Raw genomic sequence first — 23,106 nt, 5'->3', positions numbered from 1 at the left:
GCATTTTATACGATCTCACTGACGCAAAGTTTGTAGACGTTACATGAACAGTCACAATTATGTTAGGGACTGTACATAAAAGGTCCACGATTTTTCAAATGCTACACTTTATCTAACAAGGCTGAATCATATAAAGCAAAAGAAATAAAACAACTGTGACATGAATCTGTCGTACCAAACAGGGCAAAATATCGCTCTTCCTCGTTTTCAACTAACAGCCTTGCTCAAACAGTGGTCGTGTGGGCAGCGTTTATGAGAGCGGACCGCTAGCACCAATGTGATGTATTCTTCACAGTGACTATTTACGAGGTGCATTCAAGTCCTAAGGCCTCCGATTTTTTTCTAATTAACTACTCACCCGAAATCGATGAAACTGGTGTTACTTCTCGACGTAATCGCCCTGCAAACGTACATACTTTTCACAACGCTACACCATGATTCCATGGCAGGGGCGAAGGCTTCTTTAGGAGTCTGTTTTGACCACTGGAAAATCGCTGAGGCAATAGCAGCACAGCTGGTGAATGTGCGGCCACGGAGAGTGTCTTTCATTGTTGGAAAAAGCCAAAAGTCACTAGGAGCCAGGTCAGGTGAGTAGGGAGCATGAGGAATCACTTCAAAGTTGCTATCACGAAGAAACTGTTGCGTAACGTTAGCTCGATGTGCGGGTGCGTTGTCTTGGTAAAACAGCACACGCGCAGCACTTCCCGGACGTTTTTGTTGCAGTGCAGGAAGGAATTTGTTCTTCAAAACATTTTCGTAGGATGCACCTGTTACCGTAGTGCCCTTTGGAACGCAATGGGTAAGGATTACGCCCTCGCTGTCCCAGAACATGGACACCATTTTTTCAGCACTGGCGGTTACCCGAAATTTTTTTGGTGGCAGTGAATCTGTGTGCTTCCATTGAGCTGACTGGTGCTTTGTTTCTGGATTGAAAAATGGCATCCACGTCTCAGCCATTGTCACAACCAACGAAAAGAAAGTCCCATTCATGCTGTCGTTGCGCGTCAACATTGCTTGGCAACATGCCACACGGGCAGCCATGTGGTCATCCGTCAGCATTCATGGCACCCACCTGCATGACACTTTTCGCATTTTCAGGTCGTCATTCAGAATTGTGTGCACAGAACCCACAGAAATGCCAACTCTGGAGGCGATCTGTTCAACAGTCATTCGGCGATCCCCCAAAACAATTCTCTCCACTTTCTCAATCATGTCGTCAGACCGGCTTGTGCGAACCCGAGGTTGTTTCGGTTTGTTGTCACACGATGTTCTGCCTTCATTAAACTGTCGCACCCACGAACGCACTTTCCACACATCCATGACGCCATCACCACATGTCTCCTTCAACTGTCGATGAATTTCAATTGGTCTCACACCACGCAAATTCAGAAAACGAATGATTGCATGCTGTTCAAGTAAGGAAAACGTCGCCATTTTAAGTATTTAAAACAGTTCTCATTCTCGCCGCTGGCGGTAAAAATTCCATCTGCCATACGGTGCTGCCATCTCTGGGACGTACTGACAATGAACGCGGCCTCATTTTAAAACAATGCGCATGTTTCTATCTCTTTCCAGTCCGGAGAAAAAAAATCGGAGGCCTTAGAACTTGAATGCACCTCGTACATGCGACAGATTCTGAATATATTAGAAACAGAGAAGCAATAATTTGCCTGCAATGGTGTATCAGTGCTATGGAAATTTTAATATTTAAGGACTAAGTAATTCAGTGGGAAAGAAAATGTGAACTTGGAGCTTACAGAAAAATATTCAGAAGAAGACAGAAAAAAATTGATGTTGAATTAATGTACAAGAAAAATCTTGATAATAACATTACGAATAGATATACCATTTCATGAAAGAGTACTAGAAGTAAATATGCTGTGCGTCCCTGTATAAATTTTGATCTTTCAAGTTTACTTGCCAACGCCTAATACAGAGGACCTTGCGGTTAAACAGCGAAATCTATGAAGAAAATGGAAACGGACAGGTAAGTGTGACAGTGAGAACTGGAATAGCACGACAGTGGAAGAATATGGCTGAAGAATACAGAGTTGATAAAAAGAAAAGAACGTGGGTGAGAAACTAACAACCTTGTTTGAACCCTTAGTTCTCTGGACTATTATGCTAGTAGTTCAATAACAATCAACGAAGACTGTATACATGGAAAGCTCCTAGTGACAGTGTTAAGATATCAAATTTTATTACCAGAATAACAAATCAAATATTCAAAGACAGTTCAAATTTGCGAAAATCTTCTCTGGAACATAGGCTAATACAGATTATAAATAGTTAGCGGCAAATGCACGAGCAAACTGAGAGCATATTAAAACATTTCAACTGGTAAGAAGATGGGGGCGAGATTATGTTGTACTCTGGAAGATCTCAGGCCCACTCTCCAACTACTGAAGAAAATATGGAAAATTCAGCAGTAAGAACCAATGTGTTAGAATAACCGAAGACAATTTAAAACCGAATCCTGAAAGTGTTGGACGAAGAGGTTGTAGAAGAAAAGAAAAAGAATAGGAACTAATGGATAACTTCAAGTATGTTAAATAAAACCGATTAATGATCATTCTAGAAAATAAACATAAACATTATAGAAGTCTGAACAATGAACTAGGAAGATTACCCGATAAGGCTTGAAAGGATTACATGAAATGTCAGTGTGTGGAGACTGAAGAACTGGAAATGCTAGGTAAATTAATAAGAAATATACAGGACAGTTAAAGTTTAACAAAGAACTAAGAAACGTCAGCAAACACTGCATACTTAGTACAAAATGAATATATTACACAGATGATGTATATTGAAAAATTATATGATACACAAGACCACACGTGACTTAGCTTGGTACGGGTCTTGTAATGTGACGTAATGGACAGTGTGAGAAGGCCGTTAAGAATCTACGACAGAGGAAAGCAATTGATTATGATAAAGTATCAGCTGGGGCTCTAATGGTCTTGAAAAAAGGAGCAAAACCTAGACTGACTAATATTATGATGAGAATATGACAAGTGCATTTGGTCTGAAGGTTTAGTGAAAATTTGTCCATTTACCTGGTTCCCTTACCAAATAAATACAACGCCAAAGAAAGTAACGTTTGTGTGGCAATAATTACTAATTTCAGATGCCGCATTACAAAGGCCGAACGTAGCCTTGTATTTACAAAATTGTAATGAAATACTGAGAAAGACGTGAGATGTGTTTGCATTCATGAAAGCATAAACGTTAGTTATCTGTGGATGGTAGGACAAAGAATGCTAGAAGATAACAGTGATATGTACATCAGTTTTGTTGATCAGGAACAGACATTTGATAAAGCTACCTGGAGTATCCTCCTGAAGACCCTGAAAGATGTTGATGTAGACTGGAAGGATAGAAGATTGATGAAATAACTGTATACAGGACAAGTAGTGGTAAGAGTTGGCAGTGAGGAAATGAACGAGAGGGGTATCTGGAAGAAGTGTGAAGACAATTGCGTTGACTGTCACCAAAGTTTTGTATGCTCACATTCAGGTAAGGCACTAAAAAAGGTAAGTGGTGTTAAGAGGACAAAAGATAAAGCTAATTAAATACGTTGATGATCAAGCAGTCTCGCAGAATTTCAGGAAGAACTACAATTTATCACAGAGAGGGTCGGAAAAGTGAAGAGTACAAAGTGGAAAAGGGCAAAGTTATTACAAGCAGCATACATCAAGGTTCCGTCAAAATATCAACGGAAGAATAAACTCTGGAACAAGTACTTTTGAAAGTCGGTAAAACAGAAAGGAAGTTGTTCGGAGGAAATAAATAGAATATTTATATGTAAGAGTTGTTCAAAAGGTAAAAAGAGAGTGAAAAAAAAAGAAAAAAGAATTCTCATAGAACCAAGAATGAGCTTAACTTTTTCTGGAGTATAGTTTCCTGCTGGAAAATGCCCATTTCAGAGCATAAAAAACGCTAATATATTCCTATTTATTTAAAATACACTAAAAAGCGGAGTACAACCTGCTTCATTTTACCTGTGTCAGCATCCTTAAAAAATTCCTAGAACATATTCGCGCTTTTTTTAACATGCAACTCACCTCTCACTCGCACAAGCTCCCCGAACTGTGAAGTCATACTCACTAGTCTATCGCTCTAAGTCGCTCATACCCATCTGCTCCCAGTTGCCATTTCTCACTCATTCAGCCGAACTGATTATCATTTCTTTCTATGTGTCTCTGTCATTGTCTCATGTGTCTCAGTCAGTCTCCTTCGTTCTATCCTACTACTACTACTACTGTCTCATCTCACTGTCATCGTCTCCCTCTTGCTCTCTCTTACTGTATTCTCATTCATTCCTTCTCACAGATGCTGTGTCTTCACACTTGTCACTGTCTCTCTCTCCCTCGTTGCCTTCACTCTTTTCCTAGCACTGTTAACTATGTTCAACTGCCATTGTGTCCCTATCATTCTATCACACTGCCACTGTTTCCTTTGCTCTTTTTATAACACAACCACTGTCTACTATCTTCCAGTATTTATTCCTTTTCTGTGTCTTTGCCACTGCCACTGTCTTCTTCTCTCTCAGCATAAAAAAGAGTGAATATGTTCACATGCCAAAATTATTCAGAAAAATTTTTACAGCTGGTGAGGAAGGTAGAGTGAGGTACCCCACTTTTTTGTCAGAGTCTTTTAAATAAACAGGAATATATTCGCATTTTTTGTGCTCTGATAGGTGCAGTTTTCCGCTGACTCCCTCCTTTTCTCTGCTGCAGCTGGACATGTAACTCATATGAAAAGAAATGTATCGGTCACTAATTTAGATAGTTTACTTAAATGAAATTGAAGAATGCACAATTAATTTTCTACAACATGAGGTTCCCAGATAACTAAGGCACTTTACAGCATGTATCTCCGTGCTACGTCACTTTATAAACTACGTCTTTGCGTCTCACGCGAGTTTACGTGTACAAGCAGCGGAACTTTGAAGCTCTGTTATCTCGTAAACGGATAAAGACATGAAGAAAATTTTCAATATTGTTCGTGATCTAGGAATATATCGTAAAAATTATAGCTATTTGCTGCGCAGGGCCGACTTGACATCCTAAACAGGGTTTTGGTCCTCTGTTAACTGCGAAAATATAGTAAAAAAACATTTTTTGCTGTTTTCCGAAGAACTGCTCATGTACTAATAACGCCACTGGAAGTCCCATCAAGCCCACCGCAGACCACATCAAACGCAAAAAGAACCAACTGACAGATTATGATGGTTTGTGGGGCGCTCAACATCGTGGTCATCAGTGCCACTTCCTAGTCCTAGTGTTACCCAAAACACTTGGTTCTACCTTACCACCACCAACAGAACCCGCGGTATGAGCACATCCCATTTTTGTGCGCGGTGTTTTGGAACATATAATAAGAAAGCCTTGGAAAGCAATCAGTGTGGTAAAGGCTGTCGGCCATTGCAATCATATGCTCCATTCAACGAGATTTTCTTAGACGAAGCACTGTCGTCAGCAGTTATGATTGACAGTAATACATCCGCTACTAATTGGTATGGTTACGTCTATTCAACAGGAATCCCTAAAAACGCCCACATACAATGTGTGAAGAAAACGTATGAAAAGCTCAATGAATTATGAACAAACAGATTGATTTGTTTAACACCAATATAATGTTGAACAATTTTCTTCCGTCAAGGATGTAATTAGTATGGTACAACCGAATATAAAATATTATTTACGAGGACACTGACATTGACCTCCATTTCGGTATACTTACTGCGCAGATAAGAAAATGAATACAGTCTATGGCTGAGATACAGGGTGAGTCAGCGTTGCACTGTTAAAACATAGCAACTTATTTTATTTTAAAAGATACGCAATGAATAACAGTTTAAAATCTTATACGTTAATTTTTAAAGAAATTTATTTATGGAAGATAATGCCCTTTAAGTACCGGCCCTCTTTTTCTGCACACTCGACACACTGCGCGAAGTTGGCATCACTCTCTCCAACATGTTACAGGATACAGCACGAATCTCTCTCTCAATGGTATCCTTTAATTGAAGCGCAGTACGTGGCTTACTGATGTACACATTGTTCCTAGGAAGCCCCACAAGAAAAAGTCACTTGGAGGGATGTCTGGAGCGCGGGGCAGTCAGTCAACACCACCTCTGTTGGATATCACTTTCCCCAGAAACAACTTCCTTACTTCAGACATACACACGTGGGAAGTGTAAGCTGTCGCACCGTCTTGCTGAAACCAAACATTTCGATGATTTACGCAAAGTTGGCAAAGTTTCGGGTCTAGAAATTCACGCAACGTGGTCAAATAACGCTCCGATTTCAGGGCGACGGTCTCCCATTTTCATCGAAGAAATAATGCCCTAATTCAGCCCATACTGTAATCCTCCACAACGCAGTGGGGCGCTGGGGCAGTTGCTGAGGGTTGTTTGGAGATCAGTAACGACAGGTTTGTTTACTAACATCGCCGTTTAGATACAAATGAGCATCATCTGACAGTAAAATAACAATTCCACGTTCTTCCTGCAATCTCTCTTTCATTACTTCAGCAAAACGTCGTCTTCTCACAAAATCCTGAGGCTTGAACCCCCGAAAAATCGCAATTTTCTAGGGATAAAAATTTAGACTGAGTGAAATGCGTGGAACGGACGAACTAGATAACCCGAGAGACTGCGGGTGTCGTATTGCAGACCGGATGTTGAATTGCATGACGCACAACTTCGAAGTTTTCAGATTACGTACCGTCTTTGCACTGCCTCCCGGTTTTTTCTTCAATGCACATTCTGTCTCACAAAAGTATTTAAACCGTAGCAGAATGGTGTTGTGGGCTGGAATGGCACCGTTACGAGGTGGAACTTCTTCTGAGTGGTAATCACAGATTCAGTATTTTTAAAGAACATCTCTACGACGAAAGCACGGTGTTGCGTAGTCCACCTCTCCACTGTAACTAAACTGCTGCTATAGCGGAAAACAATGAACCCAAGCACGCCCCTCCACTACGCTGACCCACCCAATTGTAATCGAGTACAAAGGAAGGTAACGCTGACTCGATGTGTATTGAAGACCTACCAACGTAGAACAAACAAACATGTAATAAATATTCTGCTGGCGTCAATAGAATTCGTACTTAAATCAGGCGATGCAACTAAACAACTTGTTCAGTACCGCTTGTTTCCTGTTAATCACACAGGTTCCGCCAGTAACTGGGTTTTCCCAAAGATCTGAGAGTTTGGCTTTTCTAACTTGTGAGCGACAGTCGCCGAAATCCTCCGCACAGCTAACGCGGTTGTTCCAGTAGAGCAACTACAGGGCTGGTCGTTTCGTTGGCTCAGAAGCGGCCGCGGTGCAATCATCGTGCTCTACACGAACCCAGAGTACAGTGCACACAGTTTCGACAAATGTCGCTCACCAAGTTAGGAAACCTGAACTCGCAAATCTTCGGAAAACCGAAGCTATTGGCACAATCACCGAGGTATATGTCCCACTATTTATGACTTACAAAATGGAGTAGTACGGAGTGTGATAAATTAACTCAGCAAGAAATCTTAGATGTTTTAATTTGATGATGAAAGGATGATGAGGAGAACACAACACAGAGTACACGAGCGGAGAAAATCCCCAACCCGGCCAGGAATCGAACCTGGGCCCGCTGCATGGTAGGCAAACACGCTACCACTCAGCTAAGCAGACGGACAGCATTTCCACTAAGTTGCGTCCATTATTCAAACTATCAAACGTTCAGTAATCGATAATACCCAGAATATGGCAGAAAAATATGAAAGAGCTCATAGCTCAACACGCACTTACAGGAAACATAATTAAGTGCATGGCTAAACACGACAGGATTATAATTAGGCGAAGAATCATTCTTCATTTGATCAACACGACAAACCGTGACAAAGAATAGTGCGCAACCGCTTAAATTGAAACCTGACGCGGGGGTTCTGGGAGATGCAACTTGCACCTGTAGTACTGCGGAAAGTTTCTCGGAAGCACCCATTGACTAAATCTACACTACCATACAAAGCCAAGTCGTTGTTTAACGTTGTTGCAAAAAATTCTCGAAAAGTATTTTATCAATTTACTTGAAATTTTTACACGATGCTCCAATAAACCTTTGGACACACAAGGGCTACATATTTTTAAATACAGGATGTTTCAGAAAGAATGTACGCATTGCGAAGTATTATTCTGTCCAAACTATCGATCGCTGCGCCTCGGCTCGGCTATTGGAGAAACGAATACATAGTATAGTTTACATTAATAGCCGCTAAATATCAGTTTCCTTCTGTTTTGCTTGTTAACCGCTATGTTTAAAATGGCTTCTCCGCAACAGAAATCATTTTGTGTTCCCGAGTTTGCAAAGTGCAATTCCGTGATTACAGTGCAAAGACGTTTCAGGTTGAGATACCACATTGATTCTCCTAATGGGTGGAATATTCGCAGATGGTATCGACAGTTTCTAGATACAGGTTGTGTATGTAAAGGAAAGAGTCCTGCAGCCCTCGTGTTCCTGAAGAAAATTTTACACGAATTCAAACTGCTTTCCAACGTGGTCCTTCAAAACCAAGGCGTCGGTTGGTTATGAAGCCGTACAAGTTACAGCTGTTACAAGTTCTGCGTCCTGATGACAAACGCAAACGTGTGGCATTTTGTAACGAGATTCTTGATGCTATTGATAGTGATAATTCTTTCCTACAACGCCTCGTGTTCAGTGATGAAGCTACTTTGCATGTTAGTGGTCAGGTAAACAAACACAACGTTCGAATTTGGGGCCTACAGAACCCACATGCAGGCATTAACATGATTTGCCTAAAGTCAGTGAGTTTTGTGCGATATCCCTATCATATGTTTACAGTCCACTCTTCTTTGATGAAAACACGGTTAACGGTCAGCAGTATCTCGCTATGTTCCAAACCTGCTTGTTTCCGAGGCTGCACGAAGACAACTTCATTTTTCAAGACGGGGCACCCCCTCACTGGAGTCGCCAAGTGCTTCAATATCTGAATGAAACTACCGAACCGTTGGATTAGTCGTCAAGGAGCTGGCGACTTAGCGTGTCTCAGCTGGTCTCCACGGTCACCGGATTTAACACCCTCTGACTCCATCCTGTGTGGTTTCGTCAAAGACAACGTTTATGTACCACCACTCCCACAGAACCTGGAAGAGTTGAAGAACCGGATTCTTACTGCCATAACACCAGTGACGAATGACATGCTTGCCCGAGTGTGGGAGGAATTTGAGTATCGATGTGATATTGTTCGTGTCGCTGATGGAGGGCATATTGAACATCTGTAATCTGAACTTGAGAGGATCGTAAATATATGTGTAACGTTTCATATTCGTATGTCCCAAAGTTTAATAAATATATGCATTCGAAACACGTATATTCTTTTTGAAACACCCTGTATATTTGGTATTTAAATATATATTTAAAATCTATATTACTATATCAAGACTGGTGTTACCAAAAACAGCGGAAAGTTCTTGACAGAATTTTTTCCAATTTTCACATGAGAGACTAATAAACATACAGACGGACATAGGCTACACATTATTTTAAACGATAGTGTGTATGTTTTCTGTTAAAAATGGCTGCGAGAAAGGAAATCCTGTGCTGTGAAAACGTATGGTTTCGATTTCTTTCTCGCACTCAGTTTCAACTACGGTTGGGTTAAGTAAATCATTAGCTGCTCCCAGACTTTTGCAACAAAAGTAAGCAAGGCACAACCTCAGAGAGATGTGCAAAAAGACAGAGAAGGGGAAGGGGGAAACAGACATTGAGAGGGGTAGGAGCGACAGGAGGGAGGAGGTGATGGGCAGAGGTAAGGGGTATCAAACGTATTCGGCAATTGGATGGCACTGCCGGGTTCGCTAGTTATTATACACAGCCGAAACTGAAATGTTACAGTTACAAAAATATAAAATGCTGCTGTGAACAGTACTGTATGCTAATGTTTGTACTGAAGGGACAAGAGAATACCGGCCGTTTCTACAGATTAAAGCATCTCTTCGCGAACTGCTAATTATGATACGCGTATTGGAGACAAGCAAATCAGACAAGGCCACAGTACGTATTTGGGTCAGAACAACCTGTCCCAGTAACATTTACCTCACAGAACTACCTGATGTAATGCCTAAAAACAAGATCAGAATTTTTAGGAACAATACTTGTCTACGGCTCTGTAGAAAATTCTCAACAGTATCAGAACAATCGGATATCAAATCACTATAATAGGCTTCCCCCCACCCCCCTCGCAACTGCTCTTAATTTCATAGGACTAACGAATATGGCACCTGACACAGATAAATTTGTTAGCCGGAGCATCTGTAATGTGGAACTGCATCAAACCCGCATGAAGGCTGATGATCACTTCTGTTAAAGCGTGATTGGTTTTAAACCTTTACAATGCCGATCATGATATAGCAATATGAAATTGATTTATGTTTTTAGAAATGAAACCCTGAAAGTATTAAACGAACTTTTTTCCTATTTGCACTGCAAAATAACTGTCGACAAGTCAAAGGCATGGAACCATGACAACGTTTAACGACTGGTTGCACCACAATTATTTAGAAATATCTTCAGCGCAATCATCTGCGATGAGAGTGTACGAGACATTTATGGAGGAAGTTTACTTCGTAACTGGTAGTATGAATCGTCCGATGTCTTAGACTTTACTGACCAGAAATTTGCATGGCCTTCACGTAAGGAAAGTATAACCAAAAAAGTGTAATGTAACTAATATATATCTGAATAATTACAGGGCGTTGGTGGGGCGCTAACACGTACTGCTCGCTAATACGTCCACAGAACGATGCATTAAAAAACTTCTCACCGTGTCGGACTCCTACATATATGAACTGCTGTTCTATACGTTGTTAACCTTCAAATACTGGGCACAACATGGCTCTACGGCTTTTTATTCCGCAACCCGGCTCAGATTAATGTTTACGTTTAGGCCTCTTCGGAGATGGTTAACTCATTATTAAATGATGCGCTACTACAGTTATTATAGTAAGAAAGCAATGGAATGTCTATAAAGACTCGTACCTAATGATGTGCCATCTACACATTTTCCGATTCATCTTACTATAAAAGACACGTCGAAGATCTACTTCTTTAGAAAACATGAATCATATATTCTGTCACCTTGCAGCCAAGGATCACTAATTGAGACATTTCAACATACACATTCCTACCGTGGCTTAGTGAGTACATGTGACACATATGATTGTCAATAGGATAGAACTGCCCAAAGGATATCAAATAGATGTTCGAAACTTTCAGAAAAAACGGCTAATTCTGTGCAGAAATCAGTAACTGCGTACCGAAAGCTATGAATTTTGTTTCAAAATCGAGTCGTATATCAAATTCTCTGAGGATTTCCGATAGTATTCTCCTTAACAGTAAGCAAACGACATCTTAAAAATTTACTCCATCATTATGGTACAGCAAAACTGTAGTTTTTTGCCAACTACTTTGCAGTACTCATCCAAGTGATTGGCACAGGATTCGCAGACTATTTCTCAACCGTTTCGCTCTCAAGTAGCACATGAGAAAAAATGAACAAGATATGCATTAAATACCTAAACCTTTCCGTGTAAGCTGGCTACATCTGTCGATTTCGTCTGCGTATTATTCTATCTACCAGGAAGTTGCTGATCTAGTCGCGAATCTGACCACCGCTCGTATTTTTGTTCACTGAATGACTTAAGTGCAATGAAGTAAGTCGTCCGCTGAATGATATGTTGGTCTATACGGAAAAAAACACATTTTAATGTTATCCGTTACAAATAGTAGAGGGAGTGCAAGTGGGGATGTGTCAGAATGGGGAGATGAATGAGTCCTGTCCTCTAAGGAACGATCAATCATATGTGGTAAGGATTCCATATCACGCAGCTATACTCAGAAGAGGCGTAGTGTACACTGTCGTTTTAATATGTTTGCTGCATATCTTGTAAGTGTTCTGACAACGAAACGCAGTTTTCGTCTCGCCCTTCCGCATGAGCTAAACACTGCTGCAGAAATTATCATAGTATTTCCCTCTATTTCTATGTACATATACAAATGTCATTTAGAACACGATACACAAGAAGCAATGCACAACTGCTACTAACTAAAGGGGGAAAGTTAACTGTGCAGTATGCTATTAACTAGAGGATATACTCTCAATGAAAAGGAAGAAATGTGTGTTACGCATATTGCATGTTTTTACCAGACCTTGGCTGCATCTTAGAGTCTGTTCTATCTTTGGAATGAAAAGTAAATAATGGGCTTCTTTATGAAATAACTTTTTACTACAACCATCCACAATTTTATTCTTTTTAAATACGTCGTGTTTTGACTCGACTAGCTCATGGGAAAATAAACAATGCGTGTATTGACGCCTCTCTTTCCGTACTCTTTAAAGTGGTTCTCCACTGTGCTGCTACCACGCGGGAGGATTGCCAGTTCACGGCCTACGAGATGACGGAGGCAAATAAACTGCAGCTCTGGCGCAGTGTACTGGATGGAATGGGGCGCGCTGAAGGAGATAACCCAGCCGGCAGTTGTTCTGCCCTGTAGCGGCTCAGCTGGGGCACAGTGAGCTTTATGCTCTCGGCCACATACCATGTGACCACTCTCGTCCTCGCGCCATCGGTGAAAAGTACTGCTACACCCATGTCTGGGTTACCGGCCTCTGTGACTGAGGTCGTTAACGCACACTTGAGCTGTGGCGCTCGACCCGGGGATAGGCCGGTTCGAATTCTGTCCGGAAAAGGGAGGAGCGGTAGTGGCGTAAAGTTCCTGGTCGGCATACTTCGCACCAACGTCCTGGTTTAAATATCAAACGCACCAACGTCCTGGTTTAAATATCAAACCTCTCCGCAGTGTCTCATGAAGTGAGGGAATGTGACACTGCTGATCTACAACTGCATCAACGTGATTACTCTGCTATTCACAATAATGTGTCTGGTAAAGAGTTCAATGAACCGTCCTCAAACTGTCTACCGTTCCCCTCTCGAACGACGCGCGGGAAAACGAGCACTTTAATTTTTCTGTGCGAGCCCTGATTTCTCTTAATTTATCGTGATGATCATTTCTCCCTAAGTAGTGCCAACAGAATGTTTTCGTAATCGGAGGAGAAAACTGGTGATTGAAATTTCATGAGAAGATCCCGTTGCAACGAAAAACGCCTTTGTTTTAATGACTGCCACTCCAATTCACGTATCATGTCTGTGGCACTGTCTCCCCTATTTCGCGATAATGCAAAACAAGCTGCCCTTCGTTGAACTTTTTCGATGTCATCCATTAGTCGCGCCTGATGTGGTTCCCACACCGCACCGCGATACTCCAGAATAGGGCAGGCAAGCGTGGTCTAAGCAGTCCCTTTAGTAGACCTTTGCTCCTCCTAAGTATTCTGCCAATGAATTGCATCTTTGGTTTGCTCTACCCACAACATTTTCTATGTGGTCTTTCCAATTTAGGTTATTTGTAATTGTAATCCATAAGTATGTAGTCGAATTTACAGCCATCAAGATTTGTGTGACTTATCGCGTAATAGAAATTTAGCGTATTTTTTTTAGTAGTCATGTGAATAACTTCACACTTCTCTTTATTCAGGGCTGATGGTGATCAGTCCGTTGAATGGGGGCATTAAGCTTGGCGGCCCACTTGGTGTTAATCGCGAGGTGTATTCCATGTGCCGGCACCATGGTGGTTCTCTCTCTCTCTCTCTCTCCTCTCTCTCTCTCACACACACACACACACACACACAAAATACGTACATGTAAATAACCAAAAAACACTTACTTCCGGGGAGTGGGTAGGTACGAGGCGGGAGCTGCGGTGGTAATTGTTAAACCTAGAACCAGAGGGCTGTCAGTGTAACTTGTTTCAACAGTGATCCTGAATCTACACAGTGAAAGTAACATGTAGCGCAAGTGCATTCTGTTTAAATAAAAATTAACTACAAGGGTTCCACAGTGTAAATGTTACATGCACTTTGTTTTAAAAATGAACAACACATCCACAGTCTAATTATTACCTTGCTGGAAATGTGGTGTATCTCGCCGCGCGGATTGGCCGCACGATCTAAGGCGTCATGTCACGGCCCCTACCGCCGGAGGTTCGAGTCCTGCCTCGTGTGTGTGTGTGTGTGTGTGTGTGTGTGTGTGTGTGTGTTTCGTCCTTAGCGTAAGTTACTTTAAGTTAGTTTAAGCTGTGTGGAAGTCTAGGGACCGATGACCTCAGCAGTTTGCTCCCTTTGAACGTTTTTGATGTGTTACACTGCACCAAAACGTTCCGAAATGTTTACATAAATTGACCATGTTATGCACAACTGTCAAACAAGCTATCTCACTTCGATCTTTTTTCTTTTAACACATGGAACAGAGCTGCCAATGTTTTTTATAGCCTGCAGCGCGTTTTTAATGTTATGATTATTAAATACTTCTGCGGACACGTCTGGAAGCGATGCTTTAAATAAATAGATTACGCGATAGGCTACTGTTTATCATGCAATATGCAACTGTTTAAAACATCTCAAATGAGCTATCTTACTTGCATTAAAAAAAATTTCCAATTGTTTTACTCTGTGCTATATCCACTGTAATGTAACAGTGGGTACCTTGAGGGAGGATTCAATACACTTCAGACACACGGTGACCCTTTGACCTTCCGCCATCTTGAACCTTCACGTTCGATTGTAGTGTCATACTTCCAGTCATATTGGACCAGCCATACTGGCTCGTAATTTGTTACTAAACATCAGCATTAGGGATGACGAATAAACATCTGTCCCAAGATAAAAAAAATTATCCTAAATGAGTAAGAATGTGGATCCTAGATAAACACCGACAGCCTGTTGGTCTTCTTGTACAATTAATCACAAAAACACGGTATTTTAAAATCGAAATTATTATTTGGAGACTTACTTCTTGTTACAGGACCAATATCACATTCCAACAACAAAACAACTAAACTCTTAGATCTCTTACTCTGTGCATTTTCAAATGTCATTAAAGTCAACACGGAACAGTTTTTTACATACAGAACTGAAGGTTATGACTATAAACACAACCCTACACAGTCTGCCCTAATTTGGTAATAAATTATAGCGATAAGGATTCTAAATAAGCACGCTTCCCAGCCAATAAGATTGCAGCCGGCCATTTACACGTAAGGCAACTGGTCTAGACCAAGTGGGAGATAAAGCAGTGTGCTATTTATAAGTAACGCAATTAGCCTAGAATGAGTGGGTGAGAGGGTCATGCATCTTCCCAAACACTAATGACGCACATGTAGATGGGCTAAAAACTGTGCCATAACCTCCCTTTAGACCCTTACTAACATTATACATTGGCTGTGATCTAATATTACAAGAAACTACTAACAGTGCGACCTCCTCCATGCTAGTCGGCATAGATTCCGAATACAGCAACTTTGTGAAACCCACCTTGTTCTCTTCTCTCACGGCATCCCCAATGCCATGGATCAAGGAAGTCTGGTAGATGCAGTATTTCTTGACTTCAAAGAAACATCTGTCTCAATATTACACCAATACTTAATAATGAAAATATGATTATACAGGATATCAAGCGAGATTTGTCACTAGATTGAAGATTTCTTGGTGGGGAAAAGACAGAATGTTATCTTGTATCTAGAGACATTGACAGATGAAGTAACCTTGGGTGTGCCACAGGTAAGGTTGTTAGAACCCCGGTTGTATATTAATGGCCTTGCAGGCAATATTTATGGTAATCTCAGACTTTTCGCAGATGAAGCAGTTATTTACAGTGTGTTCTACTTATCTGATGACCACCTGCCCGGGCTATTGCTGGCCGGCCACGGAAGCCGCGCCTGCCTGTCGAATAAGCCCCGCGGGACCTTAGTACGCCGCCCTTTTTTTGTGGGTTTTAGCCTGAAGGCCCTAGAGACATATGCCCTTGTCGGTTAGCATCATCCGAACAGTGAAACAGGCATCACGAGTGTAACGACCTGATGATCCTGCGCAAATGGTTAAGTTTCGCGATGGGTTTTAAAACAAGTGCATGACATTAAAATGGATCCTTACCTCATACTGTTTTAGGACAAGGCTTGGCTCCATTTACATGGGAACGTTAACTCCCAAAACTGTTGATATCGGAGCGCAGACAGACCTGTTGTGCTTCATGAGGAACCCCTTCATGATCAGAAAATAAGGGTGTGGTGCACAGTTAGTGGAGACAGGATAATTAGGCCCATTTTTTTAAGGACATAGTTACAAGTGAAAGACGTGCAAAACATTTTGCGACCGTTGATTAATAAACTGAGTGAAAGAGAACGAAGCTTTGCATTTTTTGAACAGGATCCGGCAAGGGCAGATACGACCAATGTTTCTTTGCACCCAATTCACGATGTGTTCGATAAAACAGAAATTAGTAACAATATGTGGTCAGCTAGAAGTCCTGATTTAACTCAGTGCGATTTTTATTTGTGATGTGCACTCAAGACTACAGTGTACACAACAAATTCTCACGCGATAAAGGGACTCAAGGATAATATCCGTGAATCAATTAATTCAATATCTCAGAGAGAATTACATCGTGTGATTAAGTCATTCCAGATGTGGAAAGAGTCCTTCCGTATGCCATGAAGGGTACAGGGTGCACCCATCTGCAGGTGGTCGCTCATGTCGGCACCAATGATGTGTGTGTCGCTATGGATCGGAGGAAATCCTCTCTGGCTTCCGGCGGCTATCTGATTTGGTGAGGACTGCCAGTCTCGCTAGCGGGATGAAAGCAGAGCTCACCATCTGCAGCATGGTCGACAGGACTGACTGCGGACCTTTGGTACAGAGCCGAGTGGAGGGTCTGAATCAGAGGCTGAGACAGTTCTGCGACCGTGTGGGCTACAGATTCCTCGACTTGCGCCATAGGGTGGTGGGGTTTCGGGTTCCGCTGGATAGGTCAGGAGTCCACTACACACAGCATGCAGCTACACGGGGTTGTGTGGCGTGGACTGGGCGGTTTTTTAGGTTAGATCGCCTCGGGCAAGTACAGAAAGGGCAACAGCCTCAAAGGGTGCGGGGCAAAGTCAGGACATGCGGGGACCAAGCAGCAATCGGTATTGTAATTGTAAACTGTCGAAGCTGCGTTGGTAAGAAGTACCGGAACTTCAAGTGCTGATAGAAAGCACCGAAGATGAAATCGTTATAGGTACGGAAAGCTGGCTGAAGCCAGAGATAAATTCTGCCGAAATTTTTACAAAGGCACAGACAGTGTTCAGAAAGGGTAGATTGCATGCAACCGGTGGTAGCGTGTTTGTCGCTGTTAGTAGTAGTTTATCCTGTAGTGAAGTAGAAGTGGATAGTTCCTGTGAATTATTATGGGTGGAGGTTACACTCAACAAACGAGCTAGGTTAATAATTGGCTCCTTTTACCGATCTCCCGACTCAGCAGCATTAGTGGCAGAACAACTGAGAGAAAATTTGGAATACATTTCACATAAAGTTTCTCAGCATGTTATAGTCTTAGGTGGAGATTTCAATTTACCAGATATAGACTGGGACACTCAGATGTTTAGGACGGGTGGTAGGGACAGAGCATCGAGTGACATTATACTGAGTCCACTATCCGAAAATTACCTCGAGCAATTAAACAGAGAACCGACTCGCGGAGATAACATGTTGGACCTACTGATAACAAACAGACCCGAACTTTTCGACTCTGTAAGCGCAGAACAGGGAATCGGTGATCATAAGGCTGTTGCAGCATCCTTGAATATGGAAGTAAATAGCAAGAGTAATAAGAGGCAGATTTCAGACTACCTAAGGGATCAAAATGAAAATTTCTGTTCCGACACTGACAATGTTGAGTGTTTATGAAAAAGTTCAAGGCAATCGTAAAATGCGTTTTAGACAGGTACGTGCCGAGTAAAACTTTGAGGCACGGGAAAAACCAACCGTGGTTCAACAACAAAGTTAGGATACTACTGCGAAAGCAAAGAGAGCTTCACTGCAAGTTTAAACGCAGCCAAAACCTCTCAGACAAACAGAAGCTAAACGATGTCAAAGTTAGCGTAGGGAGGGTTATGCGTGAAACGTTCAGTGAATTCGAAAGTAAAATTCTATGTACCGACTTGACAGAAAATCCTAGGAAGTTCTGGTCTTACCTTAAATCAGTAAGTGGCTCGAAACAGCATATCCAGACACTCTGGTATGATGATGGCATTGAAACAGAGGATGACACGCGTAAAGCTGAAATACTAAACACCTTTTTCCAAAGCTGTTTCACAGAGGAAGACCGCACTGCAGTTCCTTCTCTAAATCCTCGCACAAACGAAAAAATGGCTGACATCGAAATAAGTGTCCATGGAATAAAAAAGCAACTGATATCACTCAACAGAGGAAAGTCCACTGGACCTAACGGGATACCAATTCGATTCTACAGAGAGTACGCGAAAGAACTTGCCCCCTTCTAACAGCAGTGTACCGTAAGTCTCTAGAGGAACGGAAGGTTCCAGATGATTCGAAAAGAGCACAGGTACTCCCAGTCTTCAAGAAAGGTCGTCGAGCAGATGTGCAAAACTATAGACCTATATCTCTGACGTCGATCTGTTGTAGAATTTTAGAACATGTTTTTTGCTCGCGTATCATGTCGTTTCTGGAAACCCAGAATCTACTCTTTAGGAATCAACATGGATTCCGGAAACAGCGATCGTGTGAGACCCAACTCGCTTTATTTGTTCATGAGACCCGGAAAATATTAGATACAGGCTCCCAGGTAGATGCCGTTTTCCTTGACTTTCGGACGGCGTTCGATACAGTTCCGCACTGTCGCCTGATAAACAAAGTAAGAGCCTACGGAATATCAGACCAGCTGTGTGGCTGGATTGAAGAGTTTTTAGCAAACAGAACACAGCATGTTGTTCTCAATGGAGAGACGTCTACAGACGTTAAAGCAACCTCTGGCGTGTCACAGGGGAGTGCTATGGGACCATTGCTTTTCACAATATATATAAATGACCTAGTAGATAGTGTCGGAAGTTCCATGCGGCTTTTCGCGGATGATGCTGTAGTATACAGAGAAGTTGCAGCATTAGAAAATTGCAACGAAATGCAGGAAGATCTGCAGCGGATAGGCACTTGGTGCAGGGAGTGGCAACTGACCCTTAACATAGACAAATGTACTGTATTGCGAATACATAGAAAGAAGGATCCTTTATTGTATGATTATATGATAGTGAAACAAACACTGGTAGCAGTTACTTCCGTAAAATATCTGGAAGTATGCGTGCGGAACGATTTGAAGTGGAATGTTCATATAAAATTAATTGTTGGTAAGGCGGGTGCCAGGTTGAGATTCATTGGGAGAGTCCTTAGAAAATGTAGTCCATCAACAAAGGTGGTGTTTTACAAAACACTCGTTCGACCTATACTTGAGTATTGCTCATCAATGTGGGATCCGTACCAGGTCTGGTTGAAAGAGGAGACTGAAAAGATCCAAAGAAGAGCGGCGTGTTCCGTCACAGGGTTATTTGGTAAGCGTGATAGCGTTACGGAGATGTTTAGCAAACTCAAGTGGCAGACGCTTCAAGAGAGGCGCTCTGCATCGCGGTGTAGCTTGCTGTCCAGGTCTCGGGAAGGTGCGTTTCTGGATGATGTATCGAATATATTGCTTCCCTCTACTCCCGAGGAGATCACGAATGTAAAATTAGAGAGATTCGAGCGCGCACGGAGGCTTTCCGGCAGTCGTTCTTCCCCCGAACCATACGCGACTGGAACAGGAAAGGGAGGTAATGACAGTGGCACGTAAAGTGCCTTCCGCCATATACCGTTGGGTGGCTTGCGGAGTATAAATGTAGATGTAAATGTAGATGTAGATTTATATGATGCGCTCCATGTTGTGAAAACGATCGTTTTTCATGTTTCTACGCTACTTATCCATCTCTGTAGTATAAAACGATGGACATATCCAAATAAAGCGGATTTGGTTTTTCATTTTTGCCTTAAAAATTAAATTATGTTTTCTTAATTTAAGCAACTTTTATGAACAGTCTTTCATAAAACACAGATAATTAAGAATCTGTATTTGAAATGGAAACAGGAATTCGTCCAATATGTAATTATAAATAAGATGTGGTTCATTGTTCATAAAAATTCGGAGTTTTATAATTACGAGACTTAGGCATTTCAAATTGAAGGAGAAAAAAATGATACTGTTGAGATTTGAACCAACGAACCATAAACAAAATTTGGTCCGTATTCCATCACGCTACCTACTGCGCTACACGTACGATATTGGTTTATATATCAACTGCATTACACACACACACACACACACACACACACACACACACACACACACACTGGAAAAACTTCAAATTATGGAAAACATTAAGAAAAGCCTATTTCTCGGCACTTTTTAAGTGTATTCCACACGCGTGTTTCACAATGAGACAAAGTAGTCTCAACCATTTTCATGCTGCGCTTCATCAGCGCAACTATCAGAGCACATCGCTGCAGAGGCTCTGACTGTATACGATTTTTGAAATAAAAACTACGTAGCTAAAGCGTGATTAAGAAAAACTTTGATGGCTGTTAATACATTTGAATGTCTTAAAATTTCGTTTAACGTAAACGCGATCGCTTATCAGCTGTAGTTTTTGTGAGCCTTACGCCAACTTAATGACCCTGTGCGGGAGGGATGGATTGATATCGATGCTTATTGAAATATCCCTTATCAAAAGCGTTTCTGGTGAGCAATGCGTTCTCTGGCACGGGCTTTACGGTGTTCCTTAATGAACAAGATAGCAAATGAACTCTAAATAATGTCCTACCTTAGTGATCAGTTGTTGCCCACATTCTGCTTAATCTGTATATCCACGACATCCCAGACACGGGCGCCATGAAAATCCAACATGCAGGCGACCTACCGACAAAATGAGTGATTACTTCCATAAATGCAGACTTCAACTTAACACAAACAAAACTGAGGTTTCAGCATTCCACCTAAAAAAAAAAAGCACAAAAGAAGCTGCATGTAACTTTCGATGGAATTGATGTACTCGATCATTACAATCCAATAGATCTAAGAATCACTCTGGCTCGGTCCCTGACATTCAGACAGTGCACCAAGCTATGTAAGAAACTTGGTTCACGAGTTAATTTACTTAGCAAGATTTCCGGAAACAGTTGGGCTGCGGTCACCTGTACTTCCTGGTGAATATTGCGACTATAGGAAAACAACGCCCACACAACAAAAACTGAAGTGCAGCTTAATGAAGTCATAAGGGTCATCACTGGCACTGCATAACTACTCCCATGCAGTGGCTGGTTGGTTGGTTGGATTAGAAGAGGGGAGCAAAGGGACCAAACCACTAGGTTATCAGTCCCTTGTTCTGAATAAAACAATGGCACACATGGGAGAATAAAACGAACAAGACTGACAACTCAAAACGAAATGAAAGGAAAAATCACAAGAACGATGAAGGGCAACAAACATGTACACGGACAAAAGGGGCAAGAAAACCACAGAAACGCAAGAAACGGGATGAAGAGATTAAAACAACATAGCAGATTACCATGGCTGACTGGCCATGAGAACAAAAAAGGAGAAGCCAGCCACTTCACAACACATTAAAACCCCCACCCTAGAAGCACTATGGTGGAGGACACAGAGGGACAAAGGACATGCGCTAAAACTTATATCAAATGATAAAACCCACCCTCACGAATAAAACGTAAAACTAAATCAGCCGATGAGGCGTTGTCAGATAAAATTAGCGGCAACGAGTTCGGTAACCCAAGATTTTATGGCTGGGCAGTCAAAGTGGGACAGTGCACCAGAATATGGACCACTGTCAACCGGGCGACGCACCGACACTCAGGCGGGTCTTCACGGCGCAGGAGGTAACCATGGGTCGTCTAAGCGTGGCCAATGTGGAGCCAGCAGAGGACAACTGATTCCCTGCGACAGGCCCGAAGACTTCCACACATTCGTAGTCTCCTTAATGATAGGCAGTTTGTAGTGTGTGCTGTTATGCCATTCCGTCTCCCAAGGCCGAAAAACCCTGCGGCGTAAGTCACATCGCAGGTCAGGTTCAGAGATGCCAATCTCCAGAAGCGGTTTCCGCTGGGCCTGGGATGCGGACGTGTCCTGAGGTCCACACAAACACCACTGAAATATGGGACCGGTCCAGAGCATAGATGGACTCCTCGATGGACGCCACCAAAGGATGGCGAGGGTAGCACTGGTCGATAGCTTGTAGGCTGCTCAAGGAGTCAGTACACAGAAGAAACGATTCCCCGGGGCATGAACGGATATACTGAAGTGCACAAGAGATGGCCACCAGCTGTGCAGTGAATACACTGCAGCCATCAAACAAGGAATGGTGTTCAAAATGGCCTCTGTGGACGTAGGTGAAGCCAACATGACCATCAGCCATCGATCCGTCGGTGTAAAACACTTCAGAGCCCCGGAAGTGACAGTGGAGAGCCGCAGGGTTAATGGAGTCGTTAGGGTCATGTGAAAGCCAGACGAATCTGTGGCGTAAGTGTACACCATGGAAGTGTATGCAGACGGACCTGGATGAGAGGTGGTAAAGGGTATGACTCCAGTTCAGACAGAAGGGATCGCACACGAACCGCAATCGTTAGCCCTGACCCGGCCCGCCGATGCGGAAGATGTACTGCCGCGGGTGGAAAAAGGAGACGGTAATTCGGATGCTCAGGAGAATTACGAATGTGTGCAACGTAACTGACTAGCAGTTGTACACGTCGGATCTGCGATGGAGGGACTCCAGCCTCCACCAGGACACTGGTCACCGGTCTCGTTTCAAAAGCTCCCGCGCTTGGCGAACGCCACAATCGTGCACTGCGTCGAGTACACGCAATGCTGAGGGCGCCGCCGAACCATTAATCAGACTCCCACAATAGAGGCGGGACTGAAAAAGGGCTTTGTAGAGCTGCAGCTGAGTAAAGAGATCTGCACCCCAGTTGGTGTTGCTCAGGCAGCAGAGGACACTGAGGTGCTGCCAGCACTTCTGCTTCAGCTGAAAAAGTTGAGGTAGCCAAGTCAATCTGGCGTCGAAAACCAGTCTTAAGAATCGACGTGTCTCGACTACCGTGAGTGGATCGTCATGAAGGAAAAG

The 23,106-nt window shown here is 42.5% G+C and overlaps 1 protein-coding gene across 3 annotated transcripts in view; it reads right to left on the bottom strand.

Moving 5' to 3' along the window:
- The window catches only part of LOC126188217 (mitochondrial protein C2orf69 homolog), a 231,199-nt gene that overhangs the window by 171,802 nt on the left and 36,291 nt on the right, over window positions 1-23,106 (bottom strand). Inside the window, exon 2 of one of the 3 annotated variants that reach the window (XM_049929778.1) lies at window positions 20,794-20,885. The exons of the other annotated variants lie outside the window; for them this stretch is intronic. The gene's annotated coding sequence lies outside the window, so the exon portion shown is untranslated. The remainder of the gene's footprint in view (window positions 1-20,793; window positions 20,886-23,106) is intronic. 3 annotated transcript variants of the gene reach the window in all.

The sequence above is a fragment of the Schistocerca cancellata genome, chromosome 1 (genome assembly GCF_023864275.1).
Source record: "Schistocerca cancellata isolate TAMUIC-IGC-003103 chromosome 1, iqSchCanc2.1, whole genome shotgun sequence".
NCBI lineage: Eukaryota > Metazoa > Arthropoda > Insecta > Orthoptera > Acrididae > Schistocerca > Schistocerca cancellata.
The sequence above is the reverse complement of the archived record's forward strand: the minus strand, read 5'-3'. Positions and strand labels throughout refer to the sequence as shown.